Source organism: Cebus imitator, unplaced genomic scaffold, assembly GCF_001604975.1.
Source record: "Cebus imitator isolate Cc_AM_T3 unplaced genomic scaffold, Cebus_imitator-1.0 Scaffold310, whole genome shotgun sequence".
NCBI lineage: Eukaryota > Metazoa > Chordata > Mammalia > Primates > Cebidae > Cebus > Cebus imitator.
Window position 1 is genome coordinate 1,377,465 of NW_016107625.1, and position 24,338 is coordinate 1,401,802.

Sequence of the window (24,338 nt, forward strand, 5' to 3'; positions counted from 1 at the left end):
ACTGAAACTCAGGAAAACAAAGCAGAAGGCCTGTGTGCCTGGAAATAATAAATGCTAGAATCAGGACCTAAGTAAAAATCAGCTAGCTCCTCTAGCTAAAAAAGTCCTGACCCCTGGATCCTGTATGCTGGGGAGGCGGAGGCTCCTGGTAGAATTGGGATATGTAACCAGCATGGAGGCTAGAAGTCATATCCTGGAGAAGAGCTGGGTGAGGTCAGGCCAAGCATCAAAGTAAGTAACTGAGGTTTGGGATGGGAAATCTGTGTGGAGCCAAAATGAGAGCATAGGGGACAGAGGTCACCTAAAACAAGATCAGAGGATCCGTCAGAGGACTACAGCCTGCAGGGACCCTGTAAGAGACATGGATTGAGAGCAGCTGCTCTCTACACAGCCCCAACACAGGCTGGCTTAGAGGAGCTGCCCTTTCTACTCTGCATAAAAAAAAAAAAAGAAAGAAAAGAAAATATGGATTCTCATAAAGAAATGAAGGATACCAAAAATATTAATAGTAACAACATGAATAAATATAAAAACCATTTTATTATGTAAGTATCTTTAAAATATAATTGACAACAATTCATAGAAAGAAAAAATATTTGCAAATCATAAGGGATTTGTATCCAGAATAAAGAACTCTTACAAATGAATAATAAAGAGACAAGCTAATTTTAAAATGAAATATATGGATAGATATTTTTCTACAAAAATATACAAATGGCTAACAAGAATATGAAATGACACTGGATATCATTAGCTATTAGGGAAACAAAAGGCAAATCCACACTTCATAACTACTAGGATGGCTATAATTATTTAAAAGACAGAATAACAAGTGTTGATAAGAATGTGGAGAAATTGGAACCCTTATACATTGCTGGTGGGAATATAAAAGGTGCAGCCACTGTGAAAATCTGGTAGTTCCTAAAAATATTAAATAGCATTTTCATATGACCCAGCAATTCCACTCCTAAGTATATATCCAAAAGAACTGAAAATATATATCCACCCAAAAACTTCTCCAAGAATATTCATAGAAGGATTACAGAATCATCAAAAGTAGAAATAATCCAAATGTCTATCAAATTTTGAAAGGATAAAGTTAAATATGGTATTTTTCAAACAGCAGGATATTACTGGACAACAACAAAAAAGGAAAGAAAGATAAATACTACAAAATGAGGTATCGTGCATTTTTTTTTCTAAGTAAAAAGCCAATCACAAAAGGCCACAAATGTATGAGCCTGTTTACATGAAATATCCAAGATACGTAAATCTATGAGAAAAAAAGTAGGTTCGTGTTTTTCAGGATTTTGGAGGAAAATAAATAGGGAGTGACTGAAGACAAATACAAGATTTCTTTTGGAATGATAAACATTTTCTGAGCTTGATTGGGGTGATGGTTGTACTCTTTCTTTCTCTCTTTCTCTTCTCTCTCTCTCTCTCTCTCTCTCTCTCTCTCCCTCTGTCTTTCTCTACAAGGACTATGTTGCCCAGGATGGCCTTAAACTCCTGCACTCAAGTGATCCTGTCTCAGCCTCCTGAATAGCTGGGATATAGGCACTTGCCACTGCTGCAGAACTCTTATTATATCAAAAACTATTGAATTTTAAATGGTTGGCTCTTATGATATTAAATTATATCTCAATAAAGTTGTTCTTAAAAAAGATAATCAATGAAAATAATAACAATAGAGTTTATTATAAAAGTTTTAAAAAGCAGGGGAGTAAAGTAAGTACCCTGTTGTAAGGTTCTTGTACTGTACATAAAGAAGTACAATGTCACTTAAAAGTTGCCTGCAATAAATTAAAACCTACTGCACACACTGAATCAACCATTAAAAACAAAACAAAGAATTATAGATAATATTCCAACAAGAAGATGAAATCATAAATCAAATCCAAAAAATAAAAAAGAATAGATGTGACAAATAGACAAAAGCAAGATGATAGATTTAGACATTACCATATCAAAACACACGCGCACACACACACACACACACACACACACACATATATACACACACACACATACACACACATTAAATGTAAGTGGTTTAAACAACTCAATTAAAAGGCATAGATTGTGAGATGGAATCAAAGAGCAAGACACAACTACATGCTACCCACATGAACCATACTTTAAATATGAAGACACAAATATATTAAAAGTAAAAAGATAAAAAAATAAATACCCAGCTAACATTAAACTAAACTAAACAAAGCTAAAGTGCCAATATTAACATCTAACAGAGTAGATTTTAGAGCAAAACATATTACCAGGTATTTAAAAAAAAAAAAAAAAGGTCATCTCATAATGATAGAGTCTCTTTACCAAGATGGTATAACAATCCTAAAAGCTTATGCATCTAAAAACAGACTTTTGAAATATATGATGTAAAAACCAATAACTGGATAAACAAATCCACAAATATAGCCAGATATAAATAATCCACGGTCATTAATTGACAGAACAGAAAAAAACCATAAGGATGTAAGAGACTTGAGCAATACAATTAGTCAATTGTATCTAATTTGATATTTTGAAAAGAATCAACCCAACACCAAACTACAAATTCTTCTCAAGAACAAAAGAAATCTGTACCAATACAGACCATATTCTGAGCCATAAAATGGGTCTCAACAAACTTAAAAGAATTTGAGTCATAAAAAGTCTGTTCTCTGACCACACTAAAATTATCAATAACAGAATGATCTCTGGAAAAATCATCAAATGCTGGAAAACTAAGTAATATATCTCTATATACCTTATAAAACAAAGAAGTCAAAAGCGGTAATTACAAAGTATTTTGAATTGAATGAATATTTTGAATTAAATGAAAATGAAAACAAAACATATCAAAATTTGTGGGACGTCACCAAACCAGTACCAATAAGGAAAATCATAGCATTAAACATCTATAATAGAAAAGAAGTCTCAAATAAATGACCTCATCTTTTACCATCAGAAACTAGAAAATGATAATCTAATTAAAATCAAAGTAAGCAAGAAAAAAATTAAATAATAGATAATGATATAGAAACTATAAAACAAATCCAAAAGATGTTTCTTTAAGAAAGTCAATACAATTAACCCTCTAACCAGATTAGTCAAGAAAAAAAGGTGAGAAGATATAAATAACTAATAATAAAACTGAAAGAGGGGTCGTTACTATTGTCCCTGTCAGAGACATTGAAAGTATAATAAATGATAAAGACAGTATAGTATGGAATAAAGATAGACAGATTAATGCAACACAATAGGGAATTCAATAGTAGCTCTACACTTAAATGGACAACTAGTTTTTGATTAATTGAATGGTAAAATAGATCAAGCAGTGGAGAAAGGATAGCCTTTTCTCTACTTTTAAATATGAAGTCACAATTTTAAAATCATCATGGAACTACTAGATATCCATATGCAAAAAATATAAACTGAAAAAATGAACTTTGATTCATACCCCATACCACATACAAAAATTAATTGAAAAGTGTCATAAACCTAAATATAAAACTTAGAACCATAAAACTTCTAGAGGAAAAAAGTAAGAGAAAATCATTGCATACTTTGTTTGGGTAGGCAAACTTTCCTTAGATAAGATACCTGTGAGACAAAGTAACAAATGTAAGAAGACATGTTTACTCATTTCTGCTTGTCGACATGCTTTCCCAAAGCCCCTGACTCTGTGACAATGTGCGGCCCTCCAGAAAGATACATTAAAAACAAAACAGAATCGAGCGCAGGGCTTCCCACCCTCCAGCTCTTGCCTGAGTCACTGCATTCCTTAAAAGATAAATGGCCTTAGTCCTTGCCTTTTCCTACACATAACAGAACACCTGACAGGGTTAGTGATTATGTTTCTGTAATCTATAACTAGATAGACTCTTGCACCCAAACTTTGATGTGATTTTATACGTACTGAACCTGTATATAAACTGTAAGCTGAAACACTGTTTTTGGAGCAGTCTGATAGGACCTTTCTGAAGGACTCCTCCCAGGCTGTAGTCCTCAGTCTGTAGCTCTCAGTAAGACTCCCGAATAAAACGAACTTAAATTCTTTTTTTTTTTTTGAGACGGAGTTTCACTCATGTTACCCAGGCTGGAGTGCAATGGCGCGATCTCGGCTCACCGCAACCTCCGCCTCCTGGGTTCAGGCAGTTCTCCTGCCTCAGCCTCCTGAGTAGCTGGGATTACAGGCATGCACCACCACGCCCAGCTAATTTTTTGTATTTTTAGTAGAGACGGGGTTTCACCATGTTGACCAGGATGGTCTCGATCTCTTGACCTCGTGATCCACCCGCCTCGGCCTCCCAAAGTGCTGGGATTACAGGCTTGAGCCACCGCGCCCGGCCAGAATTTAAATTCTTTAAAAGCTTTGTTTTTTTTATTCCTTAGTCAAAATATCAAAAGCATGATTTATAAAGAACAAAGTGAAAAACTGAACTTCGTTTAAATTTACTCTTTAAAGACATTGTTAAGTGAATTAAATGGCAAGCCACAAACAGGAAAAAATACTTTTGTATATATCCATAAGGAACTTGTATCCAAAGCATAAAAGAAATATCAAAATTCAAAAAGGGGCAAAAGATTGAGGCAGTTTAGCAAAGATAATATTCAGATGGCAGATAAACATAGAAGAGCAATTAGGAAAAATGCAATTAAAACCACAATGAAACACCACTACACGTCTATTAGAATGGATACAACTGAAAAGACCAACCATATCAAGTGTCAGTGAGGAGATAAAGGAGCTGCAACTCTCACACATGTGGGAATGTAAGACAGAATTAGTCTGGAAAACAATCCGACAGTTTCTTTATAAGTTAGTTATCCAATTCAGCTATTTTACTCCTAGGTATTTACCCAAGAGAAAAGAACGTATTTGTCTATACAAAGACTTCAGCACAAATGCTTCTAGTAGTTTTATCTGTAAATAGCCAAAAACTGGAAACAGCTCAAATGTCAATTAATAAATGAACAGACAAATTGCTATATATCCATAAAACAGAAGACTACTCAGCAATAAAAACAAATGAACTACGGGTATAGATAATACTATCACTTTCCAAATAAGCCAAGTGAAAGAAGCCAGACAAAACACAGCACTTACTGTATAATTCCACTGTGTAAAACTGTAGAAAATGCAAACTAATTTATAGTGACCAAAAGCAATTAAGTGGTTGCCTGGGAGTACAAGAGCAGAATGACATGAGGAAAGGATTTCAAACAACAGGAGGAAAGTTGAGGTGTGATGGATATGTTCACCATCTTCATTGCAGCGATAATTTCAAGAGTATATGCATATGTCAAATCAAATCAAATTGTATACTTTAAATATACACAGTCTATGTCATCAATGAAAAAAAAGAAAGCATAAGTCTTAAAAATGATATAACTTTTTAAAATGCAATAAAGAACATTCTCCTTAAATGGAAAACTCTGGCATACAAGAAAATATGACCACTAACCACAAACTAATTTTTACAAATCCTATGTTTGTAACAATGCAAGAGCAGCCCAATGCAGAGTGTCAAGAGTCTAAGTGAGGTGAAGAGGATGTCCGCATGGGAAGGCACTCCAGAGTTTGTGTCAAAGCCTGAGAGATGAAGGGTCAACCAGAAGAGAAAGAGAGAGGAGAAGGGCTTTGACTAGAAATATAAATAAAAATAGTTATCAATGTGTGTTGCACAGTGAGAAGCTTGGGAACAGTGATATCCCAGTAACAATGAGCACACTTAACACTTACATCTTGGTCTCTAAATACTATTCTCTATAGAAAGGAGCCAGGCTCCTTGAAGATATGTCTGTTCCTCAGATTTGGGAAATACATGATGCCTTGGACATCTTGAGCAGACAGTTAAGACAGCACTCGAAGAATTATGCAGACACGTAAAAAGGACAAGGAAACTAGTTTGAAAGGTACTCACTGGTCTAACCATTTTTGACTTTGAAAACAAAAAAAGAATCCATGAGTTCATTTTAATATAAATAAAAGTTTGACCAAAAAATTTATATTTACATAGACTCAAACACTTCTCTATAAAATACTTATTGTAATAGGCAAAATAATAACTTTACAGTAAATACTCTGGAAGACTTCACCTTAAGTGATCAAAATAGCATCACCAATAATGGAACAAATCAACATCATGTGCCACCTGATGAAATGCAATGAGAATATCACTTCTGTCATGTTCTTGCCAAAAGTTCAAAATCCAGATTTAATCAACAGGAAACATGAAACAAATCCAAACTGCGAAACATTCTACACAATAAATAGCCAAAAAAAAAAAAAAAAAAAAAAGCAGAGAAATTATTCCATAATAGACTTAGAAAAGACCTAATAATAAATATAATACAAGATGGTGAACAGGATCCTTCACTATCAAGGATATTATTATGACAATTTGAGAAAATATCAATGGAATCTGAAAAATTAGATGATAGGAAGATAACAGGGTAAATTTACTGATTTCAGTGGTTGCCTTGTGACTATGTTGAAGAACGTGCTTGTTTGTGAGAAAAACTGTATTTGAGGATGTTAGAACATCAATGTAAACAATTCACTCAACTGACTTGGAAGATAAAAGGTTCTTCACACTTTGTTACTGTACTTGCAACTTTTCTATAAGTTTGAGGGAGGCAGAGTAGAGGAAGGGGGGAAGGAGCAGGGATAGGAGAAGCAGTCATCTTACATAAAATAATTTTAAGTGGAAGAGAGTGTTCATGTATCACTACAAAACATAAGAATAGACATCCCCAAGATCTGGCTAAAAGTGACTGTTACAAAGTACATGACTACCCAACACACATGTGCCTGACTTTAGAGAAGACAGGAAAAGATGTCTCAAACAAATCACAAGCTCTAAGAGGCATGTTGCCAAAAGTCAAATAGGTCTTCTGAAAAAGGAGAAGTCTAGACCACAGAAAACAGTGCAGGCAGCATCTACCACCAAGCTTAGCTGTATTTTCAAAAAAGCTAAAGAAATCTCATAGTATTAGAAAGATACATTTAACACAAAACAAAGACAAAGGCAGATGCTCCAGCAATGTGGCCCTAAGTACTTCTGTTTCCAGGAAACATGAGAAATGTGACAAGGTACCATGTTCTTTGAAGATGGTACATTATTCTGCATGTAGGCAAGCATGAAAAAAAAAAAAAGACAAAAGAAGATGGTACATTATGAATTTTCTTCTGTCTACCAGTGAGACTAATGTCTTCCAGATGTTGTTTGGCCCACAATGTGCTATTCAAATATATGAAAGTTTTGTTTATTTTCAAAGTTTGAGAGCCAAATAAAAAACCTAGTTTCCTTCACCAGCCTCTAATTAAACTGGAGATAAAAGCTTTAAAAATATCAGCATATAACCTAAATCTAGACTTATACATCCTGCCCAAAGTTTTTGGGGTGTGGCGGGAAGGGGAAGAAAATGAGACCTGTTGAATACAATCCTAGTATTTTCAGCATGGGAAAAATAATGAGATGCTTAATTTCATTTCCTTTCCTGCTCCCAGCATATTACCATTCTTTCTCAGTGAAAATCCTCTTGGTAATACCGCTCTAAAACAGTTAAGTATAGAGGAGAATCTAAAGAAAACTACTATTGTGCTAGAGAATGAATTATTCCTAGCTGGGTCGAGGATATGTAAATACTCCAGCTTCCTGAGAAGTCACATACGTGATTTTAGCAACTTGAAGGCACAGCAAGAAAGAGCTGGCCTCGTTCTTTGATATATTCTATGAATAACATCTCAAATGTTACCATTCTGTTGAAGAAATCAGGAAGTGAAGCAAGGGGAATTAAAGTGAATCTTCTCTGTCTACAATGATTTAGTAACTATGAAAATCAACAAAAAAAGGGCGGGTCCCCTCTCTAAATTATGTGAGTGGTTAACTCCTGTTTTCCTATTATCAAAGCATTTTAAATGTAATAGTGGACACTTTTTAAAATAATGGCTGAAGTCGTTTATCAAGAAAGCACCAGAAAATGGAAGGGAAAAGGAATCTCTTTTTTAATAAACTACGAAGAGATAGTAAAACCACAAAGTAGCCGCAAAGCTCCTATGCCTGAGACATGACCTAAAAACCAACTAGAGACCTAAAAACAGCTGTGAGGCCCCACTTGAAAGACTTCTATCTGCTAATGGGCCTGAAAGATGCTATCCTACATGTCCAGAAAAACATAGGGGGGATATTCCAAATATATAGAGAATGGAACACGTCACACAGAAAACTTTTAACTAGTGTGAAAAGGGATTTGACGACCACTCCAAAAAAGAGATAAGGCATTATAACATTAGAAAGGGAATTCTGGGCTGGGTGTGGTGGCTCATGCCTGTAATTCTAGCACTCTCCGAGACTGAGGCAGGAAGATCACTTGAGACCAGGTGTTCGAGACCAGCCTGGCCAACATAGCAAGATGCCATCTCTACTTAAAAAAAATAATAAATATAAAAATGTTTTCAAAAGAAAAGGAATTCTGATACAAAAGGAGTCCACTTACAAAAACATAAGTTTTTACTAAACCGGTATTACCTAAAAAATCTGGGGAGAAGAAGGAACAACCAGACTCAGTGGCTGTGGGTTCTATCCAACCAAGAATTTCCTGGGCCTTGCGAAGGAAGCAATGTGCCAAAGGGCTGAGGTTACAGTGATTGTTGTTTTAAGCCAAGTCATAGAGATAAAATGAGCAGGTGGCAAGTTTCTAAATCTTTTGTATTCCCAGATTTCCCCATTTTACAGTCATGTAGTGCTGGGGGCAAGGGATAAAATGTGGTGTGTTCAACCCATTGCAGAGAAGGGGCTCCAAGGGGATAATTTTAGATTTCTAAAAGGCCACTTCTCCAAAGAACTACCCCAGTTTCTTTTGGTGGTAGCTGTGGAGGTAACTGAAGTGACATACAAGGACCCTTCTCCTTCTGGGTCTGATGGTCTCGTTATGGATACTGATCTCTGATCCAAGTTACATGAACTCGTCTCAGCTGAAATTCACAGTGCCACACTGATTTCTTTTGGCCACAAGCCCAAACTGCAGCTGTTTGTACTTATTCGTGGTATGGTGTATTTTGAAATGAAATGAACCAGATTTTTCCTACTGCCTATGTCTGTGCCTGGTATTGGGAAACATTAACTCTTTCACAGTCAGGCTACCAACAATTGTATTGTGTCTATGAAAGGAGGGAAGATATAAAGAAGACACTGACCCCACGCTGGGAAAAAGTCCAAACAAGAGGCCCATTTCAAAGCAAAGGGCAGATATTCCATCATTTACATAGTTTGGGGGCCCTATTACCTCCAAATAAGTTTCAGATACATTACAGAAGATTATAAAGAACAATGACTCTTGTCTTTATAATCTTCTGTAATCTATCTGAAACTTATTTGGAGGATTAAAGTAAACTTGCAAGGGAAATCGCATTTCAAAACATTGCAAAATTTTACTCTGAGCTCTCTGGTAACAAAAGCAAAAGGGAAAATGAAGAGTTGCATATTAACTATTGAGAGAGAGAGAGAGATGTTATTTTCTTCTACTAAATCCTAGTAAGAGTTATTAAATGGTATAAAATATACAAAAATATTAATATGGCTATTTCTTCTCCTATCAACCCTCAGTGAAAGCTGAAGATAAAAACAAATGGTTCTTAGATGGTATAGCACCCATGAAACTTAAACACAAAACAAAACCAGACTTAAACAAAACTTAATCAGGTTTTGATTTAGTAGAGCCTAGACACCTGTATTTTTTTAAGTCCCCTTAATTCTGAAGCATATGTCTAATTACATGCCATTGTCTTAAAGTTCTTCAAAGATACTTGGACGAGAACAAGTATCTCTTTAGAACAAACGTATTATATTCTAAATTTATTGCTATTAAGTGATCTAACATGATACAAGGTGAGCAGTGCAAGCTTTACTGCGAAATATAGAAACAGTGATTCTTGCATCCTCTCCAAAGTCGATGAGTAAGCTGCTGTGTGAGAGAGAACCAAGAATCTGTATTTTAACAAGCACCCAAAGTGAGTCTAGGTTGAAAGCTAGGGGTGTTAACTAGTATATCACACCGGTGGTTCTCAAACTGTAGTATGTGGCATACAGAATTCACTGGAGAGCTTGTCCAAACACAGATGTATGAGCCCCACCCCTTTGTATGTCTTATTCAAAAGCTCTAGGGCGGATCCAAGAAAGTGCATTGACTAACAAATCCCCAGGTGATGCTGGTGCTGGTCTTGCGGCCACACTTTAAGAACCACTCACTAAACTGTCCATTTAATAAATCAGTGGCCTCACATGGCCTTAATAAAACTGGAAGTAGTAATAATTAAAAATAATTTATAATTCAAGACTAAAGTATCTGATAAGTGTTTGAAGTGTTCAGTGTTGTTGTTTAGAAACAGTTTTAAGTGCTTTTAATACCTGGCATTAAAAAGGCAAATTTGGCATTTTATTTACAAAAATAAAATAAATTGGACTTTCATCCAAATTGAAGGCTGTTCCACCTAGTCAATTATAATGATTGCCAGAAATTTTTTTTAAGAGAGAACTTTTGAATTATTCAATAAAGACTGTAACTGAAACACCATGAACCAGTGGAAAAAAGAACTGAGGGCAGGTGTTACCATTTATAAATCTTCCACATTGGTACATATATACCATGGAATATTATGCAGCCATCAAAAACGATGAGTTTGTGTCCTTTGTAGGGACATGGATGAACCTGGAAACCATCATTCTCAGCAAGCTGACACAAGAGCAGAAGATCAAACACCACATGTTCTCACTCATAGGCAGGTGTTGAACAATGAGAACACATGGACACAGGGAGGGGAGCACTACACACTGGGGTCAGTTGGGGGAAAATAGGGGAGGGACGGTGGGGGTGGGGAGTTGGGGAGAGACAGCAAGGGGAGAGATGCCAGATATAGGTGATGGGGAGGAAGGCAGCAAATCACACTGCCACGTGTGTACCTATGCAACAATCCTGCATGTTCTCCACATGTACCCCAAAACCTAAAATGCAATAAAAAGATTTAAAAAAATAAAAAATAATAAACAATAAATCTTCCACATTAAAAACACACACATATGTTTAATGAAACTCCTAAAAGCATGTGAAGTTTGAGGAGAACTTCATCACAGCAAGTGTCTAAAAGAATAAGGAAGCTGCAAAATGTACCTCCACATTATATGACTTGATCTGTAGCATGGAGCTATTTAATGTCATCCATCTGAATCTGAATTTTAGAGGGTATCACCCAAAGCAACAGACTTAGTTTTGACAAAGTCAATAGTAAGTTCTCCTTAAAGAAAAGAACTGGCCAAAAGAACTGGTCTGAGGCTTCCTAAATTCATTTTCTGTTCATGAGCATAAGATCATACCATAGCTCTACCAGAAATGCAGTATCTAATGCATAAACAGATTTCTTAAGTTATTAAATCATAGAGTTAAAAGAAGGCTTAAGGATGTGGACACAGGTGGGTTTTATATCATTTGGAAATGGAATCTGATCTGTCAAAAGATAACTCCTATATACTACATTATTCTCTGGGTGGCTGTATCAATCCTCTTAAGAAACATTAAAGTCTAAAATCATTGTGATCAGTCAGCTCAACCCAGAGACATTTTACTAACATCAAAAGCTGTGGTGAAATTAATAAATCCTGCAAATGGTCATAAAGTGACTTCTGAATAAAGATGACATCAGTCCCAATTCCCCAATATGTCCACACCCAATTTCCAGTTAAAATACACATGAAGACAAAAACTCAAAATAGCTCTGAAACCAAGATAACAGCCAGCCTTTATAAGAACCTGGGAGTAATATCTATTAAGTACGGTGCAGATGGAACTGAATTAAACTGGTGTCCAATGAATGCTTTGCTTGCTAAAAAAGAACAGCTAGAAATAAATTAGAAGGTTTAGGCTTCCCGCATCCTGCCTCATTTTCCAGAACACTGGAATGAGCAGGAATGAGTAGCAGCAGCCTCCCCACACTGTGCAGCCCTGCTTTCTAAAACAACCAGCTATCCATTTGTCTTAGCCTTGGTCCACTCAAGCTGCTATCAAAGCTACCACAGACTGGGTGGCTTAAACAACAAACACTTCTTTCTCACAGATCTGAAGGCTACAAGCTCAAGACCAAGGTGCCAACAAAGATGGGCTCTGATGAGGGCCCTCTTCGGGGTTGTAATCTTCCATCTTCTCATTGTAGCCTTGTAAGTGGAAGCACGGCTAGAGAGCTCTTCTAGGGTCACATTTAATGAAACTCCTAAGAGCCTGTTAGGATAGGGTCTTGCTGTCACCCAGGTTGGAGTGGCGCGATCATACCTCACCACAGCCTTAAACTCCCAGGCCCAAGCGATTCTCCCACCTCAGCCTCCCAGCAATTCTGCCTCAGCCTCCCAGAGGGCTGGGATTACAGGTGTGAATCAACACGAAGGGCCTAGGGTCTCTTTTAATAAGGCCTCTAATCCCATTCATGAGGGCAGAGGCCTCACGACCTAATCACCTCTTAATACCATCACCTTGGGGACTGAGATTTCAACATATAAATTTCAGGGAGACACAATAATCTTCAGTACATAACACTACTATTCTCCCTTTCTCTCACTCCTTTCAGCAGTTCTGTACAAAGAAGTTTTTTCATAAATCAGTAAGCACAATAAACAATCTACTGGTTGGTTCATGGCCTGCTGAATATGGGAGAACAGTAGTCTAGTTCTAAAGGATCTGGGTACAAGAATTCTAACATGAAAAATTCCTTGTCACTAACCCAATCTCTTAGTATTGACTTGTGACTCGGGAAACAATGGGCTCCACTTTGATAGAGTGACTTCTTAGGAGCATGGGGCTAGAGTTTTCTTCTCTTTCAGGAGTCAGGGTCCAGAGCCTCCAGAGGTAGTCACTAGAATCAACCTTGTCAATGGTGCCAGCTGCTCACTTGCACAAAGGCACCAGAGCCACGGCTGCAATCTAGCAAGGACTGCACCACTCCCCGAGCCATTTGCCTCATTGTGAGCTGTGCTTGCCCAAAAGAATAAGCCTTCTAAAACCAGGCAGGAACTATGCAGCTAGTACATGGGGTGTGTTTACAACCCCAAAGTCTAGGCCCGCATTGTCCAACATTATAGTTACTCTCCTAGGTGCACGGTACAGAAATACAACATATCCATTATTGCAAAAATCTGTTGGACAGTGCCGGAATACTTTCCACAAAAATTATGAAGTGGAAGGAAGCCTTACCACTTTTCAATTAAAATGGAAATAGTCTTATTCCCACCTACAAAATATAGTCTCTGGAGAGGTCTGTTATTTTGGAGTCAGAATTAAATCTAAATGCCTCTAGAAAACATTAAGAGAGTTACTGCACTAAGCTCATAATAACCCCTTTTGTTCACTGCATGTTTACTATTTTTTAATATGCTAAAATCAAACACATGGAAATGCTGAGCTGTTTTAAATAATACTCCTCAAAAAGGAATAGGGTTCTCATTAGAAGCATTTTCTTTAATATCAGGAATAACAAGAATCTTACTATTACTCCTACTATTCAACACAGTTCTAGAGAGCCTAGTTAATTCAATAAAACAAGACAACAATAAAAAACATGAGTGAAAGAGTCAAACTGTCCTTATTTGCAATCCAAATGATTATTAAAATTCAAAGTCCAGGAAAGTCTACACATAAACCTGCTCCTAAATTTCCAATGAAATGCCAAGGACCAAAATAGCCAAGACAAATTAAGAGAACAGAAGTAGAAGACTGGATCTACCAAAGAGTAAGGCATATAAAAAGCCATGTAATGAAGGTAATGTGACGATTGTTCCAGACTAAACATTCAGAGGTACACAGAGTCTCAAAACAGTGTTACATAGGTGATACATACACATGACATTACAGTGGGGACAAAAAAGGACTGGAAAAAAATGCTTCTAAAGCAAAAGGAAAAATGTACATAGTCAGACACTCCAACTTCACATCATACACAGAACTAACATCCAGATGGATTAAAGGCCTGAACATTATTTGACTGGCCTAGGGGAACTCCAGCATCATGCTGATCTCTTATTTCCTTTTAGCTTCACTTCTGACCCTTCTACTGTTATTCTGTGCTAACAATCTCATGTAGGGAAAGCTGCCTATATTTCCTGAAATGATACAGAAACAAGAAGTTAAAAGTTGATCATGCTTGAAGATCTCTTTTATACTGGCTTCCTTCCACTTCCTTCCACTTCCTGATTAGCAGACAGATTAAAAGCTCAATTAGAATTCTGTTTTAAAAAAATAATATATATAGCTTCTCAAAGAACATATAAGATGCTAATAAAAATCCTGGATAAAAACGTCCAAAATGACTAATAAATATCCTGGATAGAAACTTCCATATAAAAATTCATATAAATGTAGCCAACAAATACAGAATAAAAGTTCGCTTTTAATTTATGCTAACCTTCTTTAGAAGTTATATATTTTACCTCAAAATAACAGTGTTTTTTAAAAGTTCTGTCTTGGGACTTTCTCCTTGGTTTATAGCTCTTCTTACTTTATGTAACATTTACATGTTTCGGCTGATTAATAACAGCTATGCAGGAACATTCAATTCCAGAGGCAATTTTAATGTAGTCATTGATAAACTACAAACTATCATAATAAAACTGTTTAATTTACTTTAAAAAGGAATAGAGTTATAATCACATATTCATATCTATCATACTTTTGTTGTACATTTCCCTTGAGAAACCAATTTTAAACTTCTAAACCACCTCAATCTACATACTTAACAGTAAATCACAGTAATCTATATATGCATTATAGCTTTCTTGAGGCAAAACAAGCATTTAATTTTACCAGACACTATTCACCGGGTGTCAAAGTTAATCACACAAAACCAGAAGTATGGCTCAATGTGGTAACATATTTCTGAACTTATCATTAAATATTCATTGCTTTTTGAGAGCTAAATAGGTAAGTATTCTCTTATTACTAATTGAAATTAGGATAAACCAGGGGACCTAATACTATAGAAATACAATTTTTTCTATTAGCCTTGCAATAGCTAAGGCTGATGCAAGAAAGCAATTACAACTTTCAGTAAAAGAGGAATACAGGGCTTTGCTCTAGAAAGATGTGTCCATCAAAAGTCTAAAGCACTGTAGATCTGCAGACGTTAACTTCTCTTTAAAATATGAAGGGGGCCAGGCATGGTGGCTCACACCTATAATCCCAGCACTTCGTGAGCCTGAGGCAGGAGCATCGCTTGAGGCCAAGAGTTTGAGACCAGCCTGGTCAACATGGCAAGACCCCATCTCTACAAAAAATAAAAATAAAATATGAAGTGTTGGTTACAAAAAACCTAATTTATATACCCAGACGAGACATTCTGGGAATCCAGGCAGATCATCAGGAGCCCATTTGAAACGGGAATCCTCTGATCCTGTGCAATCAATTGTAAATTAAATCGTTTTATTATGATAGTTTGTATTTTATCAATGACTACATTAAAATTGCCTCTGGAATTAAATGTTCCTGCGTAGCTGCTATTAATCAGCTGAAAAGTCTAAGTGTTATATAAGGTAAAGTATTTAAATCACAGAGATTCAGTCTCAAACTGAGAAGGAAGGATTATGGCTGTCCCTATCCCTGGAGTTTAGTAGGCAAGCCAGAACATTCCAGGGTAAGACAGAGCCAACACATGCACCCTCAAATCTCAAGTAAAAGCTGGCAAGAGTGAGACCAGCAGGGTGGCACACAAATCTACTTAGAACCCATTCTCTGGGGACAATGAATGTAATTTGCTTAATAGAGTGAACCACAAACCAAAAGAAAAAGGGCTATCTTGGGTACTAAAAGAGTTACAAACACATAGGCATCCCTGAGGTTACCCTAAAGAGTTTGATTATCTGGAAGAAAAATCTCCTCTTTGGGGAAGGCAGGATACATAAGGTGACCTATTATTTGGGGTTCGGGGACTAAAAAGTGGTGGCTGTAATCATAGAAATGGCAGTCACCCAGGAGCCAGTGCAGCGTGGCCAGGTCAGGAGCTTCCTCCTCCACCATCCCACAGACCTGGACCATGAAAACCAAACCATTCTCTGTGGGAGTTAGGGAGAGACACTGCAGCCACATAGCCTAGGAATTATTCCCCCAAACCTCCAGCTGTATCTCAGATTTATATGGCCCACAAAAACAGAAATGTAATGGTAACAATAATTAGGTTAAGAATTCATGACTCAAAAATAACTAAATATATACACACATGTCTTGGACCACTATTCCAACTGACACGTAATATTCATAATGTTCCTAGTGTCAAAGTCAAATTAACTATTTCAAAAAAGTTCATCCCCCAACAACTCAGACTTAAGAAAAACTAATCATTTCATGAGGGCATCATCAAGGCTCCATCCTTCACCCAGTACATGGCTGCCCTGTTCTCTGTGCCCAAAAACATTTGTGAAATACGTGTCTTGATCCTCCAGTGATAGTCACCATCACCAATTTTGGCTAACAGTGACTTTGCAAGACATCTCTCCCATTCATCCTAGTCTTCAGCTGGCCACATCTTGTTTTGAACTGCAGTTTACTGCACTCAGTTATTCTCTCTTCTGTGGCTTCAGTTTTGTTCTCTCCTCAGTTCCCAGTCCTCAGAATATATACATGTTAAATTTCCTATTCAAAAAAGAAAAAGTACTCCCTTGACCACAACTTCTTTCTCTCCCTTCTCTTCCATCCCCCTCCCCAATTCTCCCTTTTCAAGGCCCAGGACACTGAAGAAACTGTGCTTATTGCTTTAACATTTTTACATGATAAACCACGGCTTCCTCCACCCCAAATCAAAACCTTAAGATCACTGCCCTCTAAAAATGATCTTTCTCTATCCTTACCTTACTTGACCCTTTGTTGGCATTTTGCATCATTAATCACTTTTTAATCTTGGTCAACTCACGCCACCATCCTCCCTTGATTCTTATCCAACTTTGTAATAGCCTTTTTTCAAGCATCTTTGCAGGGCCCTCTTCCTCTGATGACTAGGAAATGTTGGCTTACCCCCAATCTCTGTACTCAGCCCTTTCCTATTCTATTTCTGCTTACCCTCCTTAGGCCATCTTATCCATGCCAATAAATTCCACAGACACTTACAGGCTGGTGATGCTTAAGTATGCATCCCCATTCCAGAACATAGTCCAACATTCCAACTTAATAGATTCAAATCCATTCTTGGCTGGGCATGGTGGCTCATGCCTGTAATCTCAGCACTTTGGGAGGGTGAAGTGGAAGGATCACTTGAGCCCACGAAGTTGAGACCAGCCTAGGCAACAAAGTGAGACTCCATCTCTATAAAAAAACAAAAAATAAAATAATTTTTTAAAAAATAGCCAGGTGTGATGGCATGTGCCTGTGGTCCCAGGTACTCTAAAGGCTGAAGCAGAAGGATTGCTTGAGCCTAGGAGGTCGAAGCTGCAGTGAGCTGTTATCACAACACTGTACTCCAGCCTGGGCATCTCAAAAAAAATTTTTTTCTCCTTTAGCCCCCGCTGTCACTTGCTTTGTTCAAGTTACCTCCCCTGGACAAAAGCAAAGGTCTCTATCTCTAATCTCATTTCAATCTCTCTGTCTTTCTGCAATGTAATCTCTTGCAAGGATCTAACAAAACTGTGGAAATCCTTTCAATTGTTAAGAATTGGGAGGGAGGTGGGCCGGGCATGGCGGATCATGCCTGTAATCCCAGCACTGTAAAAAGAACTGGGAGGGAGGAAGCAAACTTCAGATTCCTTTGTACATTCCACCAGACCTCCCTGATCCAGCCTCTGCCTCACCTACTAGCAAGTCTTGCATTATTTACTAACAAAACTACCTGGAGTTCCAGAAAACACTGTGTTACTTCATGCTTTCCATATCCTGTTTTCACAATTTCACAATTGCCTTCCACTGCCTATCCACAAGGTAAACTCCCCTTTATCTTTCAATCTACCAATGTCCAGCTGATGTCTCAAGAGTCTCCTTCTTAATCACTGCCACACACACATCATCAGCAGTGTGTTGGTGTGCCCTGCTATATGCCATCACCTCTGTACCCTGCACATAGGTCATAACATGCATCATACTAAACCCTATTCAGTTATGAGGCAACTGCTGGACTTTGAGCTTGCTGAGGTTAAAACCAGCACTATAATTACTTCGTTATTCCAATTCTCAGTGTGTCTGGCAATACAGACAGGGCTCAATAAAGCCTTATTGAACAAGAAAAGGAGGAATTAATGAAGGCATACAGCCACCAGAAATGAAAAATGAACTGAAGAACTGGTTTACCCAAAAGCACAAGTATTCTAACACAACTTTTTCCTGTCCAATGATTTCCTTCATTCATGCATGCATGCAAAAGGCTGTACACAAGACACAAAATGCTGATAACATAATCTACCCAGATTTCTCAAGTCACTGCAAACCCCGATGATGCAAGAGCCTTCCTAGTCAATCCCACACATTCCATTCCCAATGGCCATTAGGAAGAAAAAGAAACATATATAAAATGTTTGGAAATGATCCTCTAAAGGTTAAGCATTATAATTAACCTTCTATCTTAGCACATCCTTTATTTTATTCCTTCTTCCTTAACACACTCAATTGCCTTTTCCATCATGAATTTGGAGTTCACCGTTGCCTGTGCAAACATCTATATTACCAATTCCATGCCATGGCAATTCCATATTCAAAAGTTACAGACTCAACACACACAAAAAAATTTCCAAATAATTTGGCTTGATCCAAATCACATCCCCAAATAGGTACACAGGCAAGCCAACTCAAATAAATTCACAGGGGAATAAGGTATAAGATAAATCATTATGGCACACAAACACATTTTTATGCACTAGAATTAAGTATGAAAAATAAAGCCTTAAGAGATCTAGAAGAAAATAGAGTGGAAATGATTATACAACCCCAGGTTGAGAGGAGGTTATTTTAGCATAAGGCCAAAGAAAAGACAGATAAAGGTAATTATCTAAAATAGTTTGGATATCTGTCTCCACCCAAAATCTCACATTGAAATGTAATCCCCAGTGTTATAGGTGGGGCCTGATGGGAGATGTTTGGATCTTGGGGACAGATCCCTCATGAATGGTTCTGGACCATCCTCTTGGTGATCAGTGATCTGAGTTCTCTCACATATGGTCAAGTATGTGGCACCTCTCCCCAACTAACTCACTCCTTCTCTCCCTGTCTCTCTCTCTTTCTCTCCCTCTCACTGGTGCTTGCTTGCTCCTGTTTTCACCATGTGAAGTACCTCCTCCTCCTTCACCTTCTGCCATGACAGTAAATTTTGTGAGGCCTCCCCAGAAGCCGAGCAGATGCCAGAACCATGCTTCCTGTACAGTCGGCAGAACTGTGAGCCAATTAAACTTTTCTTTAAAAACTACACAGTCTCAGATATTTCTTTACAGCAATGCAAAAATGGTCTAATACACTACCTAAACATTTAAAGCTTCATTATATTTTAAAAAGTATATGTGAAAAATCCATTATATCACATGATAAACTGTTAACATTCTTTAAGTTTTAAAAATGACAATTATATATTTTAAATATATAAACAAGTAGACTTTTAGATGAACATCCTAATAGAAAAATAATTGATAAACATATGCAGGAAATTTATGAGAATACAAATGATCAATGAGCATAAGAAAAATTGTACCTAACTTCAAGTAATTAAATAAATCTGATTTTAAAAATAAAATGCCATTGTCCCAACACATTGATAATTTTTCTAAATTTCTAATATTGAGGTTAATGAAGTTGCTGCACTTTCGAGCACTGTGACCAGGGGTTTCAGTATGGAACAATCTCATTCTGTCCCTGCAGAATGATTCTGGCAATATGTCTCAAAAGCCAGTCAAACATACCCTATGACATAGCAATTCAAGATGTTTATCATGGGAAAAAAATCAGCAACCTATGTAAACTTATCTATTTAGGACAATCATTACAAAATCCTAATAGTGAAATTGAAAGCAACTTTAAGGTTTCAAGAAGTGATATTAAGAGGCGGAGCGCAATGGCTCACACCTGTAATCCCAGCAATTTGGGAGGCCAAGGCAGGCAGATCACCTGAGGTCAGGAGTTCAAGACTAGCTTGGCCAACATGGTGAAAGCCCAACTCTACTAAAAATACAAAAATTAACTGGGTGTGACAGTGGGCACCTGCAATCCCACCTAATAGGGAGGCTGAGGCAGGAGAATCACTTGAATCCTGGAGGTAAAGTTTGCAGTGAGCTGAGATTGTGCCACTGTACTCCAACCTGGGCAACAGAACAAGACTATGTCTCAAAAAAAATGTTATTAAGTAAATAACAACATATTTGAAGGATAAAATATATCCTACTATTTTAAAAGTCACACTGTAAACTTGTTTTCTCAGAATACTGGGAGCAAAATACAGTGAAAACTCTTCCAGCACAAAATCATGTAAAACTGCTATGTGTGTATGCATATACAAGCACACACCTCTACCTCTGTAAATGCCTACCCAAGTTGGCAAAAGTCATGAATCTCCCAAGAAGCAAAAATAAGTCAAGAAGTCAACTGGGAAAAGAAAACAAAACTATGGAGTCTGTCAGCCAGTTATATCCCAATAATCACAGGTGACTTTGAGTTTTGGCTTTTAAAATCAGAAATCAAGTGAAAAATAGAAGTCAAATCAAAGACCTCGGCAAAAAGCTGGGACATCTTACCCTTAACAGCTGAACTAATAGAAAAAATACTGACCCATGTCACACAGGGAGAGGGTCAGAAAATGTGACTATCTCACACATGGATCTAGGTAGTAAAGAGTCACCCTTGGGAATTTATATCCGGACATTTGCTCTTAATAAACTGGGGATGACCTGAATTCCTACTGCTGGTTTAGCCACCCAAAAACCTCAAGCTGATAATTCAACCTGATGTGGACATGGGTTGAGAGTGTCTTTAATGCATCAAATAGAAGAAAATACAAATTATTTCTGAACTGATTTACCTTAAGTTCTCAAAGAATTCCCAGAGAAAAGGTTCCTAGAAACATGAGTTTACACTGGGGGACTGGGGACTGGGGTGGGATCATAAAGCACATACAGAAACAAGACAACACTTACAAGAGTTATCAAAAAGAAGAAATAGCAGAAATAGACCCACAAAATCTACAGATACTGGAATTTCAAATGCAGACTATAAAATAAAAATGTCTTAAAATTAAGAGGACATATTAAAAGATCATATATTAAAAATAACCATACAACTTTTAAGAAAATGTAAGGAGGGTTCCTAAAATAAAAATAGAAACTGTATTCCTAGAAATAAAAAAATACAGTATTTCGAATTAGAAATTCAGCAGGTGAGTAATACATCTGATTAAGTGCAACTGAAGAGGTAATTAGTTAACTAGACCATCACTACAAACAAATTACACAGAGGCACAGAGGAGAAATCTCAAAGTGTTGCTTAGAGTTAAGAATGAGATTTTTAAAAATCCATATCAAAACAAATTTTATCAAGCATTTATTGACAGAAAAATATTTGATACATTGCTACATATTTTTTTAAAAAGCCACAAAGCAATATATGCTTGTGTCATTTTTATTTTTTGACAAGTGTGGGGTTTACAGATATAAATGTACATATTTAGAAGAAATGGTAAAAATGTTTATGTTTGAGTGGAAATATTTCAGTCCATTTCTTATTTATATTTTTATATTTTTCAGGGTTCTGAATTATATACGAATCACTTTTATAGTAAAAAAACATTATTTAAAAATTAACAGAAAATAATTGTGTGTGTGTGTGTGTGTGTGTGTGTGTGTGTGTGTGTAAAGGGACATATAGCAAAACTGTTAATAACTACTATTTCTAGTTTGTGAGAATTTCATGATTTGGATGATTTTTACCTATAATTTTTAATCAATAATTGAATAAATTATGTGTCTAAATATGGAGGGGAAAAGACTTGGTACTTAAAAACATTAATAGAGGTTTTATTATGGATGCTAAGTTACTATGATTTATAATTTTTATATTTTGCAAATTCCCATTGTTTTTGTTGTTTGTATAGTTTTATTTTACAGATTTTCATTTCTCATTTCACAATTAAGAAAACATATATACATATATATGCACATGTGGATACACAGGTCAGCTGGGCTTAGAATTGTATATAAAACTTTGTGAAAGAAAATGTCATTTTAAAATTGAAAGTGAAAATTCAATATATCTATATATTTATATACAATGTTTTCAGAGACTTGCAATGTTATGGGAAAGCACTGCCTTTCAATGTTAAAATTTTAAAGCACGGAACAAAAACACATGCAGATCTCATAAACGTCTTGCAGAGGAATAACAGGCAGAAATTATAGGAGAATGTTAACAGTGGCTGTCCCTGGTGTCCCAGTTTCCTTCTTGCATTAATATCTGGGGAAGGGGAGAACAAGAGAGCCAGTCAGAATTTCTTGATGTTGACACACATCTGGCCTCAATTTTGATTCTTGGGAACCAGAGCCGTGGAAGCACAAGGATCAGGAAAATAAGGTAGGGGCTAAAACCACCTATCTTAAAACATGTTAAAATGTACAATCACTTAGGCGAATTGAGGCAAAAAGTCAACATTTACTACGGCCTTTCAAGATAAGAAAAAAGGACCAGTGCAACCAAGAAATGAGAAAAGCCAATAATGCTTAGCCGTTGCTAATGTCATTACCTTTTTTAATGACATAAAAACCCACATCAGACAAATCTTTTTGGTATACTACCCTTGAACTGGAAACCACAGATTTTAATCTCTAATTTATTCAGGAATAAAAAATCAGATCACAGGCAATACACTTCTATGGGACTTTAAATGTGTATTATTGGCTAATGACAGGAAAACCTCACATTGCCTAGTTGAGTTCACATAAAATGTCATGACTTCCCTTCTCCTTCCAGAAACAGATCTCTGAAAACAGATCCCTAAAGAAGAATACCAAATATCAGCCAAAAACTTAATTTTTTCTATCCCACATTCCTCCAATCTTTGGAAAAGTGATTCTGCAGTGCTTTCCAAATTCACAGCAGACACAATATATAAACATCAAATCATCAAAGACAGTTCAAGAGAATGCTTCACTTTTAGAAACACTGCAAACTAAACTTAAGAGCTTCTACACCTGCAAATAATAAACTTCAAAGGCAGTCCAAACTATCCTGGCATTTGTCATTTGTGGGCATAAGTGTGTATAGTGGGTCTAAGTCTGAGCTTGGTTTTAATAATCAACTGAGTGACTATAGTTTAACTAGTCTTACTTCAGCCTTGAATTCTTGTAGTGTCCTAAAACTATTTTAAGTGTGTTGTTCATAAATTTTATAGCATCCCATGATCAGAAGAAAACTTCTGAGGTCATCTAGTTCTACATCTTATCCAATGCTTTAGTCACTGCAGAATCTATTGTCCACAATGTCTGCTGGAACACTTCCAGTAATGGGAAGCTCACTACCTTCCAAGGCCAGCAGTGGGGTCCTTGGACAGGCAGTTTGCTAGAAATTCTCTCTCAAATGTAGTTCAGATGATCCTGACTGAAAAACCCAACCTTGGGACCCAGCTACTCTTTTGTAACCAAACTGAATCCCATTTTACAAACACTTCAAAGCTTATCAGGCCAATGAAGATAGAGATCAGATTGTCTGTTTTTTCCTTTCCTCTGTCTCATAATTCTATTCTGTAGATCCTTTACACTTATTTCCACTTTTCACTGAGAACACTAGAGCTGATTTATTCTATCCTTCAAGAACGAAATCTAAAACACAATATGGTACCCTTGCTGGCTGGTTCTGACCAGTTCAGAATATGATGAAACCCACTGGCTCTTAATGTTTAGATATGAGGTGTTTGGAGAGCACATTATAATGGAAAAAAATGTTTACAGTTTGACAAAACAGCTATTTCAAATAGGCCAAACTTTGAAAAATGCTGTTACCATGAGATGGAAAATAATAAAAAGTGAAGTTCCAAATCCACTGTTTCTCAAAGAATTTATGGCCCACCAGTCATCTGCTAAAAAGGTAGACTCTTGGCTAGGTGCAGTGGCTCATGCCTGTAATCCCAACATTCTGGGAGGCCAAGGGGGAAGGATCATTTGAGCCCAGGTATTCAAGACCAGCCTGGACAACATAGCGAGAACTTATCTCTACAAAAAAATTTAAAAATTAGCCAGGCATGGTGGTGCACACCTGTGGTCCCAGCCACTCAGGTAGCTGAGGTGAAAGAATTGCTTGAGCCTTGGTGGTCACGGCTGCGGTGAGTAGTTATCATGCCACTGCACTGCAGCCTGGAC

At 36.9% G+C, this 24,338-nt stretch overlaps 1 protein-coding gene across 8 annotated transcripts in view; it reads right to left on the bottom strand.

Moving 5' to 3' along the window:
• LPAR1 (lysophosphatidic acid receptor 1) overlaps positions 1–24,338 on the bottom strand; it is a 179,607-nt gene that overhangs the window by 121,261 nt on the left and 34,008 nt on the right. Inside the window, exon 1 of one of the 8 annotated variants that reach the window (XM_037729543.1) lies at positions 11,936–12,009. The exons of the other annotated variants lie outside the window; for them this stretch is intronic. The gene's annotated coding sequence lies outside the window, so the exon portion shown is untranslated. Of the gene's footprint in view, positions 1–11,935; positions 12,010–24,338 lie in introns of those variants that run through there. 8 annotated transcript variants of the gene reach the window in all.